General features: G+C 37.2%; 1 protein-coding gene across 1 annotated transcript in view; it reads right to left on the bottom strand.

Moving 5' to 3' along the window:
- ADAMTS19 (ADAM metallopeptidase with thrombospondin type 1 motif 19) overlaps positions 1-18531 on the bottom strand; it is a 199919-nt gene that overhangs the window by 116462 nt on the left and 64926 nt on the right. The gene's annotated exons all lie outside the window — the stretch shown is intronic.

Below are 18531 nucleotides of genomic sequence, written 5' to 3'. Positions count from 1 at the left end.
GTATGTGCTATTTTACCAACACAGATATATCCCTGAATAAATATCATTTAACACAAGGGACTGAAATATTCTAAATGTAAATTTTACTGCATTTTCACACAATTATTTAACAAAAATTATTAAAATAATAATATCTAGCTTTATTGAATTCACTGTATTTTCTCTAATTCTCATATCCTTAAAAAACACATTTAATCTTATTTTAAAATTATTAAGGCCAGAACAGGCAAAATGATTTCCCAAATATCATGATTACTAAATATGATAGAATGAGTGTTTGAACCCAACTTTGATTTGCTCTATCAGCAAACATGCATTTTGCTTCTGATAATAATCTAGAGCAGAGTTGCCTCTAGTTAAAGATGGTTAGCTGGCTGCTTGTGAGTTTTCTCCTCCTTGCAGAAACTTAAAATATAATGGTAAGAAATAATTAAATTTAAATAAAAGAATAAATCAACTTGCCCATATTCGGGGGGAAAATAGAAAACTCATGGAAGAACATGAATAGTAGTGAAGCCACAGCCCAAAGGCAGGAGAGAAGGAGTTTATGAGGGAGGTAGAACTCCACAGAGGCTCACGGAGGCTCAAGATCTGAGGCACACAGGTTGGAGGAGAGGCATTGCTGGACGGTTGAAAATGGAGATTAAATAAAAATATATTTAAAATCCTCTACTACTCATTCAAAACCTTCATACAGAATGTGAAGGCCTGGTATTCACTAGCCTATAAGGGAAATGAGATATATTCTTTAAATGAGATATAGTATAAACATATTATTTTAAAAATATAACTACAGAAACAACTGAGATTAAATATACATATAGATGTGTTTTTTCTCTAAATATTTATAAGTAAAAATAGATTTTATAGAAATTTTAAATCTACAAATAGATTAAATTACTTCCTTATAAATGTATAGGTGGATGGATGGATAATGGATAAATGGACAGATGATAAGCCCTACTAGTTCATTTTGCTTATTTAAGGCAATTGAAAGTACTCTAGAGTTAAATCAAGATAAAGTAAGAAGGAAAGATGGGGGTACTGATAAATGGCGAGGGGTTGGGGAAGTGAGAAGAGAAGGAAGAGAAAAACATATTCTTTATTTAGTTCCATTAAACAACAAATGAAATAAAAGCCTTTAAAAATTCTTAAACATAATGTGAATTTTAAGAGAGCTAAGTCATGTACTTATTGATACAACAAAAAATGGAAAATGAAGATTTAGGAATTAATTGAACTTGTGTCGTAAGTGAAGAAAAGAAGAAAGAAAGGAGGGAGGGAGAGAAGGAAGGTAAAAAGAAAGTATCTCCTTATCAATAGAGTATTAAAATTCCGATGAGCTTTAAAACATTTTTTAAAGATGTAGTTTGAGCTTAAAATTCCTACAAACATACTAAATTAAGCTAAACTGTAATTAGCATGCCAATAACCACAATTTGGTACAAAATTTCCCTTAGGATGCTTATATATTTCACCACTTTTTCACCACAACTAAATATCATCACCATATCCTATATAATAAAAGCTTAATATGCTAAGTGTCCGACCGTTAGACCATTCAACCGGTCGCTATGACACACACTGACCACAAGACAGATGCTTCAACCGGTAGGTTAGCTTGCTGCTGGGGTCCGGCTCATCGGGACTGGGCAAGATGGGCCAGACACACCCTGGAGCCCTCCTACGGTCCCTCCCCGGCCTCAATGGTGCACCAGTGGGGCCCCTCAATCTGGCCTGCATCCTCTCGCAATCAGGACACCTTGGGGGATGTCAGAGGGCCAGTTTCAGCCCGATCCACACAGGCCAGGCTGAAGGACCCCACTAGTGCACGAATCTGTGCACCAGGCCTCTAGTGCAGTATAAAGTACACACACACATCATAATATTTTTCTGTAATTTTACTACATTGGCTAGGATTTCCAACATACTGGTAAAATATATCTATGATATTGAGCTCCTTGTTTTTTCTGCTGACATAAATAGAAATGTTTACAGTTTCACAATAGAGTATGATTGCTGTAGGACTTTCTTAGATATAGCTTGTTAAGAAAATTACTTTATGATATTCTTGTATGTCTCAGCGAAAAACAGGGGACATTGTCTGATGCATGGGTCAAAAATAGATGGGAGTTGAATAGTATTTTTTGGAAAAGAAACAAAAGCTTAGAATAACAACTGAGAGAAATGGGAGAGACAGCTGATTAAGTGCTAGTGGAAAACTTAATGTAAATTGATGAGAAAAAAGATGATTCAGCTGGTAGTGAAGGGCATGAGCCTAGAGTAACACTAACATATCCAGTTGTGAATATCCAACCTATTGGCTGAAACAGAGAAGAGTCATATTTGGATTAAATTTGGGTTGAGGTTTTGTAGATCAGTTGTAAAGGAAGAATCAAAGGATATAAGAGTTGGCAGTAAAACTGAACGGGAAAAAAGGAATAGAACTTGTATGCCCTATGCTAGATAAGTTAAGAAGTAAGGTCAAATGGAGCCTGATGATTTGTAGAATAGAATCCAGTTGTCAGGAGAATGAATACATCAATGAACATTGAAAGAGAACAGACACTTTCCAAAAAAGTATTGAAGATTGTGATAAGAGGGTGGGATTTAGAGGTTGTGGATTTCAGAGATGAAGTTTCATGACATAATTAGGTATTGCCACGAGAGTAAAGAAGGGTAGAAGTAGAGATCATCAATATTGGGGTCAAAGAATTGTTAAGTAGTGTTGAGTGGACTGATTACATGAACATGATCACAATGAACTCAGGAAGGTGGAAGAGATGGCCAGCATCCATAGGACATGGGCGAGAATCAGTGAGATTAATCTCAGTGACAGTGAGGGATAAGATTATAAAACTCAACAGCTTCTGCTTCACATGAAGAGCTTTCATCTGTGGACAGGAGAGATTCTGTAGGAGTAGGAAGCAAGAAGAATGGAAGACAAATGCAACAGATTTACAACTTTGGTATCTGCCTGGCATTAGCCTGTGATAAAGGAGAAGAGAAAGAATGAACAGTGACCTCTCTGGGGGCCCTAGATTCCTCAACAGGTTATGGAAATCAATGACTATTGTGTGGCCATGTAAAATATTATGCTGATAAAGGTTATAATTTATAATATGTAAGATATATATTTATACTATAAAATATCAATTTATATAAAATAATAAATTCAAAAGTGATGAGTACATATTGACATAGGAGTATGATTACAACTAAGTATTAAAAACTATACCATCACATTTTAAGAGAACAAAAAGATTACAAAAATATGCTAACTAGCTAATAGAAATTATATTAGGTGGAGAGATTATAGGTAATTTTCCTCCTCTTTACCCATTTTTCACATTTATGTAAATATCTATAAATTGTTTATTAATGAAAAAATTAAAGATATAAATGTGACAATATGTCGATGAAATGTGAGTACTAATAAAATCTATTAGAGACCAGGGTGTAATTTAACAATCAAAAATGACCCTCTACTGTTATTCTTCTTTTATGTGACTGTCAGGTCTGAATCTTTAAGACTCTGATAAATTTTAACTTCATTGTTCTTACATTTGGCATACCAAGACTTTCTTTGACTTCAAAATTATGGAGAATGAGTGTAACCATGACTAATTTAAATGACTTGCATTATTCTGTTTAAAAGCCCATGCTTTTCAGTCCCTTTCCAAAACCCACATGTTTCCTATTATAATAAAGGGTAGAGGTTAGAAGAAGAAAGGATTCAATATAGCTGTTATTTAAAGATAGATGTAATACAGACCCTTTTTAAAAAACTTTTTAATATAAAAAAACCTGGAAATATACAGGAAATCAAAATAGCCTTGAATTTCTCACCTACAAATTAATCAAGTCATGCAGGAGTGTACAGGATCTCTCATTTGAAAACTAGTGCACTATCCTAGGACATGCTATGATATGCCTGATCAAGATGATCAAACCCTTAAAACCATGCAGGATGCATGTTACAATAATGGACTAATTGGGAAACCAGAGTTGTTATGTGATCAGATGGATGTATCCTAACAAAAGTCAGTCAGTCATCCAGGTCCAGAACTGTTGCTTTTAACCACTAGCTAGACTACTTGAGTTTAAAATCCTTGCTCTCCTAGCACAGTCCTAGGTAAGTTATTTACTAGTATCCTATGACTGCACAGTATGAGTTATTTATCTCTCAGTTCTACTATTATTTGAGACCTAACGGAAAAAGTAATGTAATAGGGGACAGGTGCCGAAGGTACAAAGATGATACATGCTAATCGTGTCTTCAGAAGCATGAGCCAGAACAATACTCATTCTAAAATGTGATCAAGGCATACAGATGCACATAGGATATTATGGGAGAATAAAAAGAGACATCTGATATAGAAAAATCGAAGTGCTTTTAGAAAAGAGAACAGGCCCGGACAGTGTAGCTCAACGTTGACCTAAGAACCAGGAGGTCGAGGTTCAATTCTCGGTCAGAGCACATGCATGGGTTGCAGGCTTGCTCCCCAGTGTGAGGCATGCAGGAGGCAGCCAATCAGTTACTCTCTCTCGTCATTGATGTTTCTATCTCTCCCTCTCCTTTCCTCTCTGAAATCAATAAAAATATATTTAAAAAAAGAAAGAAAACAGCTAGTTGTTATCACAGAATGGGCAGAGAATAGCCAGGGAAAGGCAGTGGAAACTGGGGGTGTGGGTGATTTTTGAACAATAGACTGAACAGGAAAAAGGGTGAGGAGATGCTTAAGAGAGTTGATGTCACCCAGAGAGGAGTAGCTTAGGTTCTTCAAAGGTGCAAGCCACGTAATGCATCTTTGCATCAACACTGTATTTAGCACATTCTCGATTAAGAGTGTGTTAAAGGAATTACATAGATTAAATCTTCTGAAACAAAGATTAATGTAAGATGTGATTCAATGCAGGACTTTTAAATGGCAATTTTGAAGAATTTTATCCACTAATTTGAAAAAATATATAGAATTATTAATGATGGTGCCCAGACAATATGAAAACCATTTACATGATTACATTCAATTTGAATTTTAAACATATTTTAAAATAACTTGCCTCACTAGTTTGTTAATTATCTGTCTCTGTTCCATTAAAATACAAGATGATGATCTAGTAATATAAAAGTACAATTATACAAGTTATGAGTTTACTATAATGTAGTTATATATTTTAAAAACAGGCTTCCAGTTTCTTCTAAATGTCTGACAAATCTATAACATTCTTAACAGTACAGTTTCTATGAACATTAAGAAAAATGTGACTTCTAACAAAAAGAAATATTAGTTTAATAAACAGTACAGTGAATTTCTGTAGTCAAATAGTGCAGAATATTTTATACACATTAAAATGTTATTTATGTGTTCCTGCATCATGGTAGACTGAGCATCCTTTTGTGTAATATACAAAAATTTTAATGCATAGTAAGATTGAAGATCCCAAGTATAAAAATAAAGCTTAAAACTCAAAATATGGAGTCTTAAGATCATGAGTGGCTGATGTCACAACCTGGGTGTCAGATAAGATACCAGTCTTATTAAATAACGGGTGTGTTTCAAAATATCTGCAGGGATGGGTATTAGTGAGTAAGGAAATGAGATCCATACACAAATACTAAGCCATGACTATCATGTACAACTTGATCATACACTGGAGAAAACCTTGGAAGTTCAGTAAAAAACAAATGAAATATCATGATTATGACATACTATATCATCCCAGCAAACAGAATATTCACCCTGAAGATGAGTCACAAATAAAAATTACAAACCAAGTGAAGAAAGTGGTCCATAGTGAGAGGAAAGCCACTGACATAAACACTAGAGAAAAATTATAATGAAATAAAGACATTTTAACATAAAAATAGGGAACTTCAAATCCACATTCACTGGGTCACCACAATCCAAATGCATCTTTTTGTAAATTGGAGAAAGAAACCCTTCTTCATGATATCAAAATACTGGTATAAAGAAATGGGAAAGAAATTTCTTCAAGCAGAAGGAAAAACCCCAGACTAAAACATGGAGATGAAGGAGATAAAGAACACCAAACAGGGTAAGTAAATGGGTAACTATAAACAAATATTAAATATATAAAACACTAATTTCAATGTCTTAAAATTTAAAATATAGTCAACTAAAATACATGTGACCATTTATTGTGGGGGATGAATAGAGTTCAAGAGTTCACAAGTTCTAGTAATACCAGGAGAGTGGTGAAGGATAAAAGTCATAACATCCTATATAATAAAAGGCTAATGTGCAAACAGACCAAACGACAGAACAACCGAACAACCGGTCACTATGACGTGCGCTAACCACCGGGGGGGCATGTGTTGAACATGGCGGGCGCCGGCCACAGCGGGATGGTAGAGCAGGTGAGCGAGGGCGCCAGACCAAGTCAGGGCACTGGTACTGCCATCAGGGTGAGCCTCTGGTAGTTACTGAAAATTCTTTGCTCCCATGCGCCACAGTCCCACCCTATGCTCGCACCTGCTGCCAGCGCCAGCCCCACTTGCATCCACTGCTGGCCCCAGAGCTGCGGCTCGTACCCACTGCCAGTGCCGCACCCATTCGCACCTGCAGCTGGTGCTGGAGCCGCCACTTGCGCTGGTCCCAATCACTCAGCGCCATCAGTGGGTGCAAGCAGCAGCTGCCAGCCCTGAACGTCCCTGAGGGCTTCTCCACCTCCCCCTGCTCCTGAGGGACAATCAGGGCAGCAGCCACTGCTCGCACCCGCTGATGGCACCAGTCCCGCTCGCACCCGCTGCTGGCGCCAGCCCCAATCGCTCTGTGCCATCAGGGGATGCAAGCAGGGCCAGCGGGAGCAGGGCTGCTGGCAGACAGGGGACTGGGGGCCATGGCAGGAGGGGCCAGGTAGAAGCATGGAGGATGGGCTGAGACCTGCCCCGGTGCCCACTGCAGCCTCACGGCCCACAGTTCTTTTCAAGGTGCACGAATTCATGCACTGGGCCCTTGTATAATATAATTGCAAAAGAACAATAACATAACACATAACCAACAACCATATAGAAAGAAAGTGGCATTCAAATATTGGATTTATCTATTTAAAAATGCAAGAAAGGAGAAAAACATGAGATAATGCCAAATAAGAAACAGCATTTCATACCAAAACTTTCATTAAATAAAAAAGACTGCTAAATCAAAACTAAGATTATAGAACTGGATTTAAAAAAAAACACACATAAACCCCAACTCTATTCTGCTTAGAAGAAACAACACTAAGTATAAGGACATAGAGAAATAATAGGAAAAGAATAGAAAAAGATATAATATTCAAATATTAACCAAAACAGAGCAAGGGTGACAATATATTGCAAATACATAAAACTAGACAAACTGAATTTAAGCCACAGCATAAAGAGAGATAAAGAGGAATATTTTTGTGATAAAGGGGTCACTCCAACAAGATATCACAATTCTACGTCTGTATTTGCACATTAACTAAGCCTAAAAATATATAAAGCAAAAATAAATAGAATTAAGAAGAAAAATAGACAAATCCAGAATTGAACCTAAAGACTTTGATATGTCTCTTTTAATGGCTGATAGAATAACCATAAAAATTTCACCAAGGACCTAAAGATCTGAACAAAAAAACAGCAACTATGTCTTACCTGACATACTAGAATATTTCACCCAACAACAAAATTCATGTTTTATTAAGGTAAAATTAATTTATAACATTATATACATTTCAGGTGTACATTATAATTTGACATACGTGTACACTACAACATGATCACCACCAAAAGTCTAGTTGTTACCATCACCATACAATTGATCCCTTCACCCATTTAGCTCTGCTCCCAACTGCCTTATGTTCTGGTAACCACCAATCTGTTCTCTGTATCTATGAGTTTGTTGTTCTTTTGCTTGTTTCTTTGTTTGTTTTTCTGGATCCCAAATATGAGTGAAATCACTGTCTTTCTCTGTCTGACTTATTTCGCTTACCATAAGACTCTCAGGGTCTATCCACTCTGTCACAAATGGCAAGATATCATTTTTTTTTTTATGGCTGAGTTGTAGTCCTCTCTGTGTGTGTGTGTGTGTGTGTGTGTGTGTGTGTGTGTGTGTGTGTGTGATGTCTTCTTTATCCATTCATCCATCTATGGACACTCAGGTTGCTTCAGTGACTACTATAAATAATGATGTAATGAATATGACTGTACATGTATATTTTTGAACTAGTGTTCTTTTGATAAATTCCCAGAAGAGGAATGGCTGGATCATATTGTAATTCCATTCATAAATTTTTGAGAAATCTCCATACTGTTTTCTTTTTATTGTACTATATAATACATTTATAAAAATTGACCATATACTAAGAAGTGAAAAAAAAATAAATTTCAAAAGTGTAAATCATCCAAAGTATGTTCACAGGCCACAAAGGAAATAATTAAGAAATCAAGAACTAAAAAGATAACTAGAGAAACCCAAACTGCCTAGACTTGGGATGATATTCTTCCACAAGTAAAAGAAGGAATTATAATGGAAATTAGAAAGTACTTAAATATAATCATAATAAAAATAGAACACATAGAACGTGTGGGCCGAAACAACAGTACTTACAAAAATTCACAGCACGTATTAGAAAATACAAAAAGACTGAGAATCAACGGTTACACTTCCTTCCAGGAGCTAGGAAAAGAAGAGAGAATCAAAGCTTAAGAAAACAGAAGAAAGGAATAGTAAAGAGGAAAATAAATGAATAAGATAAATGTAAAAGGAAATTGGCAAAAGCTCATTACTCCCTCGTAAACTGATGAATAAGAGACAAACACAAACGACCAGCTTATTGGATGGTTTTAGAAATTAAACTCTCAAATACTTGGAGAGTTCAAATTAAGCCAGCCTCCAAAGTACACTATTGTGGTTTTGCTGTATCACGAATACATTAATACTACATACCATTTGAAATTCTTAATTTAGATTTCAGTGTGACTTTGAAAAATGTAATTATTGTGGCACATTGAAAAAGCCATATGTGGTGAATTGCTCATCTAATTCTTGTGAATCAGTCATGAGAACTTTACTGTGCAGTCCACCACAAACATGGCTGATATGAGAATATGAGAATACACTGGTATTCTCACTGCTACGTTCATGTTTAAAAAAGGTAAACCAGCGTATTTAGGCTTTCTATATGACTGAGCTCACAAGCGGAAAAAAATGAATTATGTTTAATGATTTCATATGCCTCAAAGATTAAAAAACTGTCATGACTTTAAAAAAATAGGTAAGATGAATCACAGTTAAAGGTTTTTGTGAAGTAGGTTTTAGAATACAGCTGGAAAAATTTAAAAGTGTTCTGATAGCATATAAATCAGGAATTTGGCTAATGCATTTATATAATGTTATAACGTAATCATATCCTGAAGGCATTAAGCAGGGACAATTAAAACTAAAAATGTCATGCTACTAAAAAGCTGTGTAAATTGCTTTTTTAGCGTACTAGTCAAAATATTGACAGCACACATTTACAACTACAAACTAACCCAATCTTCAATTTGACACAACATTCCTTTTTCACACGTCAATTTTTAATCACTGTTATTCATAACTTGCTTTCTAACTCAGTATTATTGTGTTTTTATTCAAGTAAAGACCTAGAGAAATAAATAAACTATAGAAATCTAAAGATTATAATTATAATGCAATTACAACTATGAATATCTGGATGTTCTTAAATGTCAACAACTAATATTCAAAATATTATATTTGATATAATGTATTAAATAAAATATGTTTACTTAGGGACAAATGATTTCAACTCTAGATGCACTTTTAAGATTCCAGTTTTTGAGGTCTATATGCAGAGGTAGTTCATAATAAATTCGTTTAAAATTTCTCCAAAATAATGAGACACTTTTTAAAATCCTGATTGGAATTCAATAACAATTTTTCATGACCTGCTTTCTATATTAAGTGTAAAAAAGGCAAAATGCAAAGAAAATGTTAAGAACCGATGCTCATGTGTCAAGTATTCCAGGGTTTGAGTCCCAGGCTCAATTTTTAGCTTTGTGAACATAGAAAAATTAGTTGTGTTTTCTAAGCCTCAGTTTTGCCAACAGTAAAATTGGAAATAATTTGTCCTTGGAATACTGATTTAGATGACATATACATGTTGACATGTCTGAAACATGGTAGCCACTACATGTTAAATTTAACTTTCTTATTTGTAAAATGAGGTAACAATCCCTTATGACAGAAAATTCTTGAAGGGTTAAAGGAGGTGACGTATTTAAAAGTCTTATTGTTCACTGACAACATTGTGTGTGTGGTGAACACAGAGCTCGACCTCCAGACGGTTGTAATAACAACTCTCAAAACTCTAAGGAAGACCTCAGGGAGTTCTCTAATTTAAGAAGGTTTTTGTTTCCCAAGGATATGCTCTGCATTTTTTAATATTCATATGGTGTTTAATAGCACCTTTAACACTTTCCTAATATAAAGAAAATTCTATAATTAAAATCAATATTTAACAATAAAAGATCTTGAGAAGAGAAATACCTTGAGAACAACCACTTTTCATAGTAATTCCTTAAGAATTATGTTTCCAAGTCCTGTCCCTGCAACTTGTCTTGCCAAAATAGAAATATAAAGTGTCTGGTGTATGTTCTGGCCAGTGCCTACCAAGATGCACACCAGCAGCCAAGAATTAAACCAGGTAAGTCTGAACTTGCTTTTATAGTAAACCATAGGATAGATGTTATCTTCTAATCAGGAACTCATTTCTATTCAGAAATACACAGTTTCTTTCCGAATCTGGGATGCTCAGTCACTGTGATTGAGTACGTCCTCAATCACTGTGTTGAGGACACAGAGCATCGGGCATGATCGTTGGCCACAAAGAGATTAGAAAGGGAGGGAGTGAAGGACGGCAAGTTATAAGAAAAGTACACGGAAGTCCGCCAAGTTCAAGCGTGGTAGAGTGACAATGTAGGAAGTCCAAAGGTAGAGTTTAATCAAGGTTCTGAAGGACGGGTAGATAGAATATAAACAAGGATAAAGGGGAAAGGGGACAACAAAGAAATAGCCTTCCATTTGGAAATTCTAAAACAGAAGAGTGAACAGCCTTGCCTGGTTCCAGTCTGAATGGGAAAACGTTCATTCTTTCACTGTTACATATGATGTAAATCTTTCTTTTTTTGTAGCCGCTCTTTATCAGATTAAGGCCGTTCCCTATTCTTACGTTCCTGAGAGTTCTTATTGTGGCTGGATGTTGAATTTTGTCACATGCTCTTTTTGCAGCAGTTGACATAATCATGTCTCTCTTACTTAGACTTTAAATATGTTTAATTACACAGACTGATTTTTAAATATTGACACAAGCCCCATCCTATCTATCTATCCTATATAATAAAAGGGTAATATGCAAATTGACCCTAACAGCAGAACAACTAGGAATAACTGGTCACTATGACACACACTGACCACCAGGGGGCAGATGCTCAATGCAGGAGCTGTCCCCTGGTGGTCAGTAATACAACCATTTGAATATGTATTACCCTATATAATAAAAGCCTAACATGCTAAGTGTCCAGTCATCTGGTTGGCCATTCAACCAATCAAAGTGTAATATGATAATGATATGCTAAGGCCACTCAACTGCTCACTATGATGTGCACTGACCACCAGGGGACAGATGCTCATCACAGGAGCTGCCCCCAGGTTGCAGGCCCCGACTGTCCAATCAGGGCCTACCAACCAACCTTTCAGTCCCTCCCCACAGCCAGCAGGCTCCAACCGCCCGATGGGAAACGGGGAACCGGGGGTGGGTGGCGGCAAACACAGGCAGTGCCGGGGCCTTGATTACCCTGCCAGTCACCCCACACACAGAAGGCGACCGGTGGCGGTGGGAGGCAGGGCCGAGTGGGCGAGAACAGCCAACCTCTCAGTCCCTCCCCCTGGCTGGCAGGCTCCGATAGCATGATGGGGGGACAGGGAACCGGGTTGGGTGGCGGCAGACACGGGTGGCAGTGGGGCCCCAATCACCCCACCAGACACCCCACACACAGGGTGACCGGCGGTGGCAGCTGGCGGTGGGGCCGGCTGCCAACAGCTGGGGAAGATCAGCCTGATTGCAGGCCAGGCCTAGGGACCCTACCCATACACAAATTTCATGCACCAGACCTCTAATATTCTTTTTTTTAAAATATATTTTATTGATTTTTTACAGAGAGGAAGGGAGAGGGATAGAGAGTTAGAAACATCGATGAGAGAGAAACATCGATCAGCTGCCTCCTGTACACTCCCCACTGGGGATGTGCCCGCAACCAAGGTACATGCCCTTGACCGGAATCGAACCTGGGACCCCTCAGTCCGCAGGCCGACGCTCTATCCACTGAGCCAAACCGGTTCTGGCCCTCTAATATTCTTATATCTTGGTTCAATTTGCTAATAATCTATGTTCATTAGGAACATTTGACTGGAGTTTGTTTGTTTTTTCCCCCTTGTACTTCATGGTTTGGTTTTAATATTAGGGCAATGCTGGCCTCATAGAATGAGGCCGATTTAAAATTTTATCAACATTTTCAAAAAATCGGGTTTGCTTCCACTGATTTTCACTATTGTTTTTCTGTTTCCACTTCATTTGATTTCTTAACTTCATTATTCCCTTCCTTCTGTTTAATATGAGCATGTTTGTTAGTTTTGCTTTCATCTCCTTTCAGTTTATTTGGGTAGAAACATAGAGTATCGACTTCATACCTTTCCTCTTTTTAATAAAAACATTTAGTCCTACAAATTTTCCTCTAAGCTTTGCTTTATCTGCAGCCCATAATTTATATGTTGCCTTTTCTCTTTTTTTTTTTAGTTCAAATCATTTTCTAATTTTCCTTGAGACTTCCTCATTGACCTAAAAATTATTTAGAAATATGTTATTTTCAAATATTCTGGAGAATATTTTCTTATCATTCAATAATTGACTTCTAGTCTAATTCCATCTGTTCAAGAACATAAATTATACGATTTCAATTATTTTAAATTTGTAAAAGTTTGTTTTATAAGCTGTAAAATGTTCTCTCTTGGAAAATTTCCATGTTGCTTAAAAAGCCTGCAGATTTTATTATTTTGGGTAGAGCAGTGTATAAATGTTAATAGTGTTATTAATTTTTAAAATTGTATTGATTTTTAGAGAGAGCGGAGGGAAAGGGAGATAGAAACATTGATGTGAGAGCAAAACATTGATCGGATGCCTCCTGCATGCCCCCTACTGGGGATCAAGCCAACAACCCAAGCATGTGCCCTGATCAGGAATTGAACCGGCAGCCTTTCAGCACATGGAATGATGCCCAACCAACTGAGGCTCACACAGCAGGGCTATACAATTCTTATATGCTAGCAGATTTTGTTGACCAATTCTGTCAATTACTGAAAGAGGAGTGTTGACATCTTCCAAATATAATTGTGCATTTGTCCATTTTTTTCTTTTAGTTCTGTCAGTTCTTGTTTCATGAATTTTAAAACACTATTATTAGGTGCTGAAACATTTAAGATCATTATATCTTCTTAGTAAATTTACCTATTTATTAGTACTAGTATATAATTTCCCTCTTAGTACTTGGCAATTTTCTTTGCTCTGAAATCTAAATAGTCTGATATTAACATAGCCATTTGAGTGTTTTTAATTTTTATGAGTTTTTTCATATCTTTACTCGTAACCTACCTATCATGGTGGAAGTGAGTTTCTTGCAGACAGCGAAGACTTGTGTCTTTGCCATTTTAATCCATTCAGGTCCATCTCTTTCTTCTAATGGTGCACGTTAGGCCACTACTATTTAATGTAATTATTGGTATGTTGGGGTTTAGGTCGACCATTCTGTTCTTCGTCTGTCCCCCATTTCCCTTTCTTCTGTTTCCCTTTCCCTTCTTTTTTGTTCTTTTGGACAAAAACACTTAAAAAGAGAAAAGGGCTCAAATTTTTTAGTATTACATGTTATTTATTATGTTTTTAACTATATCTTTCTATGTACTTGTTTAGTGGTTGCTTACAATAGATTTTACATTATAACTCTTCAACTTTCAAAGTATACTTAGAATCACTATTTTTCCAATTCAAGTGAAATGCATAAAATTTAACCCCATCAGATCCCTTTACCATCCTCCATGTATGTTGTATTTTTCTCTTCTACATACATAATAAATTTCATCAGAAAATGTTATAATTTTTGCTTTCAACTATCTATTTAAAATACTCAAGATGAGAAAAAGCCTATCCTATATAATAAAAGGCTAATATGCAAATAGACCTAACGATGGAACAACCAAACAACTGAACAACCAGTCGCTATGATGTGCGCTGACCCCTAGGGGGCGTGCACGGAACATGGCAGGCATCAGCAGCAGGCGGCAGAGCGTGAAACATGGTGGGCGTCAACTATGGCAGGATGGTTGAGCAGGTGAGCGAGGGTGCCAGACCAAGGCGGAGGGCCTGTCGCTGTCATCAGGGCGAGCCTCTGGTTGTTACTGAAAATTCTCTGCTCCCATGTGCCACGGTCCCACCCAGCGCTCGCACCCGCTGCTGGTGCAGGTCCCAATTGCTCCACGCTGTCGGTAGGTGCAAGTAGGGCCGGCGCCATCAGCATGTGGGAGTGGTGGCGGCGGGAGTGGGGCTGCTGGCAGACAGGAGACCAGGGGCTTTTCCAGGAGGGGCCAGGCAGAGGCGCAGAGGATGGGCTGAGACCCGTCCCTGTGCCCACTGCAGCCTTGTGGCCCACACTTCCTCTCAAGGTGCACAAATTCGTGCACTGGGCCCCTAGTATATTATATTTACCCAGATATTTGTCATTTCTTTCGCTCTTTCTTCATAACTAATGTTCCAAGTTTCCTTTAAGTAATATTTCCCTTCTGGCAGGATTATTTAATTTGGCAATTCTTTTAAAGTAGCTCTTTTGGTTATTAATTCTCTTAGTTTTCCCTCATCCAAGAATGCCCTTATTTCATGTTCTCTCACAGTGACAATCCTTTCATTTCATATTTTTAAAATGATGAGCCACTCTTCTGGCTTTCAATGCTTGTCATGAGAACTCTGCTGTCATTCGTATCACTGTCCTCTAAAAATTACAAGTTGTTTTTTGTGTCACGTTTTTCTGTGTCTTTGACTTACAATGTTGGATTATATTTCTGGCTGTGCATTTCTTCAGTATTTTTTGTTTGGAGTTTACGTAGCTTCTTGAATCCTTTTGCTAAATTTGAGAAGTCTTCAGTCATACTTTTCTTGTCTTCTTTTGCATTTGTCTATTATTCTTTTTAGTTCTGTCAGGTTTTGTTTCATGAGATTTAAAGCACTGTAATTAGGTGCTGAAACACCTGAGATCATGATCTCTTCTTAGTGAATTAACTTTTACTATTATATAGTGTCCCTCTTAGTTCTTGGTAATTTTCTTTGTTCGCAATGACTAATTGTGATATTTCCCAGATTGCTGAGACTCTATTTATATATCCTCCCCCGTGCCCCCAATCCTCTTTTCCCTTTGGTGCTCAGATGGGATAATTTCTTCTGATCTATCATTAAGTTCACTGACTCTTTTCTCTGTCATTCCCATTCTGCTATCCCATACATCTGGACAGATTTTTATTTTGTTATTCTTTTCTTAATTCTAATATTTCCACTTGGTTACTCTTTATATATTCTATTTGTTTCCTCAGACTTTCTATCCTTCCATTCATTTCAAGAATGTTTGTACTTACCAGTTGTAACACCTTTATAGTAGGCATTTTAGTCTTTGTCAGGTAATTCCAAAATCTGTACCATCTTAGAGCTGTCATCTGCTGAGTGTCTTTTCCCATGCAATTTGAGATTTTTTCCTATTTCTTTATAGGTGGTACAATTTTGGACTGTATCCTAGAATTCTGATTTTATATTACGAGACTCTCACTCTTATTTAAACCATATGATGCCTGCTGATCCTTTTTAATTTTTGGCATAAAATCACCTAGTTGGGTTCAGGATGTGGGTTCTATACTTCCAAGTCTTCCGTGGGCTTTTGTTTCCATTTCAAAGCTTTTTCATTGCTATGCAATTCTATCCTATGTGTTTGTCACCTAGTGTCCAGTCTGGAATCTAGGTGGCTCAGTGGCTTAGTAGCTCATTTCTCAAAGAAATTTTAGGGTCATATTCAAACATGCAAAGCTTGGAGATGAGCAACGGAGTTGATTAATAACTTTATAGGACATTTTCCCTAGTTCCTCTGTCTCCATTATGTCCCTGCTACCTTTCATGTCCCTATGGTTCTCGTTTCAATCCTACTTCCAGAAAGACTGGGCTTTAGTCACCCGTCTCTGTTGTACACTTTTCATTACTCTGTCTTCTCCTAGGTTGGAGCAATAGGAAGACAGAGACACGAAGCACTGGGGTTCACCCCACCCTTTTGGAATAAAAGCTCTGCAGATCAGAGAAGGTTCCTCTCAGATTTTTATAACTGCCATTGCTGCCACTGTGGCTGTCCTCACTGCCAGGACGATAAGATTTCTTGGTAGATGGGGCAGAAGAGAATGCAGACAATTTTATAAAAGGGGTGATTACCCCCCACCCCCACTTTCTCTGACCAGTAGGGGGCCTTCCTGGTCCGTGATGCAAACTAGAGGGATTCACTGGAGTTCGCTCTATACCTGACCTAATGACCACTTCCATGTTTCGGCTATGTCGAATCCTGGAGAGAGAGAGCAAAATAATAAACTCACTGCTGGTTTGTTGGTACTTCAAATTCTTGTCTTCCCAATTTTCATGCTACTATTTGCTTTTTTAAAATCCTCACATAGCTGTTCCATTCTCCCATGTTTTATAGTTGCATTCAATGAAAGAGAAGGGTGGAATGTGTACTCCAGGTTACCTTAAACTAGGTACAGAGAGTTTCTTCTCTCCAAAAAATAGCAACAAAAACTAGCATCTTGTAATTAAAAGAAAACTACCTATGGGATTTTATTATCTCTACAACACAAATGAAGCATCTCAATAACCTCAACATGCCCTAGAGTTATTACCATTTTCCAACTACTGAAGGGCCAGGGCTGGGAGGACTATGGCAACCGCAAAGCGATAACTCTGCTGCACACCAGACTATTTAGGTATTAAAGCCACAAATCATGGCAATATCTGAAAAAGCATTTGTTTCTCTATGGGCTTATAGAGTTTCTACATTTTTTTGCCATGTAATAATTGATAATATTCTATACACCATCATAGAAATGATTTACTAAACATGTGCATTAAATAATATAGGTCATATTAATATTATTACATACTAATAATTAAACAGAAAGCAAAAACAATATGTGAACTCTCAATTTTCTTCAATACACTTACTTGAAGAAAATAAATAAATGATATAGAAAATATTTTACTGTGTCAAGACAGGGTCTTTAGATCATAGTAAGATTATTAAAAGTTGATGATAGATGATATGCAAATTTTAAAAAATACTAAGGTTTCTTGATTCTTAAGAGATGTGTATTAACTCATTTAGGCTTGAAAGCCACAGCAGTATAATTGTGGAGAGAAAGTTGGCTCACAGTGAAAGACAGACAAGTAAGAAACATTTTTAGCCACCGAGGCAACAATAACAAAAGGATGTCAAAAAGGAAAAGATTTAAAAGAATGCACAAAGAGTTTCATTTTAATCACCACTCTATCTCAAGTACCTAATAAGCTTTCAGGTATAGATAGTGCTTTGGTATTAGAGAAAATTGAATGATTGGGGGAAAATAAAGAGATAAAGACCCAGAAAAGTGAAAGAAGATCAGCTGAAATGGAAGAACTAATAAAAATTGAGGAAGAAGGACAAATAAAGAAGCACAGTTCATATCACCTTCAAAGTATGTTTCTAGGCCTTTCAGAGATCAGAATTTAGAACATGATGAAAATTACTACCCTTTTTATATCTGATATATTTGAGACTCAAACCATTATAATGTACCAACAGCCAAGGCTCTGTGGCCATCTGGTTGAAGGAAAGCAAGGTTGGGAGAAATGGGGGTGAAACCAGCTTCCAATACATGCAGCAAAAATGCTCATCTGTTAATTCTTAGTAAGTTTAATTTTTATTATCTGGGAATCCGATAATAAAATACCTAAATTACAAAAATAATTGTATAGCTTAACATTTCTGAAATAAGCACTTTTAATGTATAATCTGCAATTCTGATCAAAATACAAAAGAATGTCTCAAAGATGTTCATAAATAACAGTGACCATACAGATGGTTTTCCTAGGGCAGTGGTTGGCAAACTGCAGCTCGCGAGCCACATGCGGCTCTTTGGCCCCTTGAGTGTGGCTCTTCCACAAAACACCGACTTCTGCGCATGGGCCATGAAGTTTCAATTGCACTGTACATGCGCGCCCGCACGTGGTATTTTGTGGAAGAGCCACCCTCAAGGGGCCAAGGAGCCGCATGTGGCTCTCGAGCCACAGTTTGCCGACCATGGCCCTAGCCGATTTGGGTTAGTGGATAGAGTGTCGGCCTGCGGACTGAAGGGTCCCAGATTCGATTCCAGTCAAGGGCAG

Source organism: Myotis davidii, unplaced genomic scaffold (assembly GCF_000327345.1).
Source record: "Myotis davidii unplaced genomic scaffold, ASM32734v1 scaffold319, whole genome shotgun sequence".
In the NCBI taxonomy this organism is placed as follows: domain Eukaryota; kingdom Metazoa; phylum Chordata; class Mammalia; order Chiroptera; family Vespertilionidae; genus Myotis; species Myotis davidii.
Note: the sequence above shows the minus strand (reverse complement) of the source record. Positions and strands in the feature narration are given on the sequence as shown.